General features: G+C 32.5%; 1 pseudogene; it reads left to right on the top strand.

Annotated features, from left to right (window-relative positions):
* Positions 1–952: 952 nt before the first annotated feature.
* LOC145410527 (5S ribosomal RNA) lies at positions 953–1,071 on the top strand (annotated as a pseudogene).
* Positions 1,072–1,303: the final 232 nt, after the last annotated feature.

Consider the following 1,303-nt stretch of genomic DNA (forward strand, 5'->3'; position numbering starts at 1 on the left):
TAAAAATAACCAGAACGATACAATGTGGAGAGAAATGAGTGAAGGAAAATGAGAGAATTAAAGATAAAATTAAAGATAGAGAGAAATAAGTACTAGGAAAAGAGAAAATTAAAGAGAAATGAGAACTAGAAAAAAAAGAGGAATTAAAGAGAGAAATGAGTACTAGAAAAAAAAAGAGAAAATTAAAGAGAGAAATGAGTAATAGAAAAAAAGAGAAAAATGAGTACTAGAAAAAAAAGAAAATTAAAGAGAGAGAAAAGAGTAATAGATAAAGAGAGAATTAAAGAGTGCGACATGAGTACTAGAAAAAAAGAAAATTAAAGAGAAATGAAACTAGAAAAAAAAGAGGAAATTAGAGAGAAATGAGTGCTAGAAATAAAGAGATAATTAAAGATAGAAATAAGTACTAGAAAAATAGAGGAAATTAAAGAGAGAAATGAATACTAGAAAAAGAGAAAATTAAAGAGAGAAATAAGTATTACAAAAAAAGAGAAAATTAGAGAGAAAATTATGAGTACTAGAAAAAGAGAATATTAAAGAGAGAAATGAGTACTAGAAAAAAAAAGAGAAAATTAAAGAGAGAAAGACATGAGGAAGTGTAGGCGGAAATGAGAAAATGAAAGTGAGATAATGAGAAAATGAGAGAAAATGAGAAAATGGAAGAGGAAATGAAACTGATGAGGAAATGAAAGTGAGAAAATAAAGAGAATGAAAGTGAGAAAATGAAGAAAAAGAGAGATAATGAAGAAAAAAAAAAGAGATAATGAGAAAAGAGATACAGAAAGTGAGAGAGAAAATGAAGGAAATGAAAGTGAGATAGTGAGAAAATGAAGAAAATGTGTGTGAGAGAGAGAGAGAGAGAGAGAGAGAGAGAGAGAGAGAGAGAGAAAAAGCAACTGTGAAATGAGAGAATGGGAGAGGAAATGAAAGTGAGATAGAGAAAATTAAAGACAGTAAAAATTAAAGCAACTGGAGTACACCGCTTCCCGTCCGATCAGCGAAGTTAAGCAACGTTGGGTCTGGTTAGTACTTGGATGGGTGACCGCCTGGGAACACCAGATGCTGTTGGCATCCCTACGTGTCAAGTGGGGTTGGTGGAGGATTAGTGCCCCTCCCTGTAAAACAATTAACTCTAAGCCGTTGGCCACCCCGTTTGGGATACATGGCGTCTGGCAATGAATGAATGAATGAAAAAATTAAAGAAAGTGGAAATGAGAAAGTAAGATGAGGGAAATTAATCACATGGAAATGAGAGAAAGAGTGAAAGCAAAGAAGTGAAAATTAAAGCAAGAGAGAGAAAGAG

Source organism: Coenobita brevimanus, chromosome 85 (genome assembly GCF_032717465.1).
Source record: "Coenobita brevimanus isolate Jiangsu-jjx chromosome 85, ASM3271746v2, whole genome shotgun sequence".
NCBI lineage: Eukaryota > Metazoa > Arthropoda > Malacostraca > Decapoda > Coenobitidae > Coenobita > Coenobita brevimanus.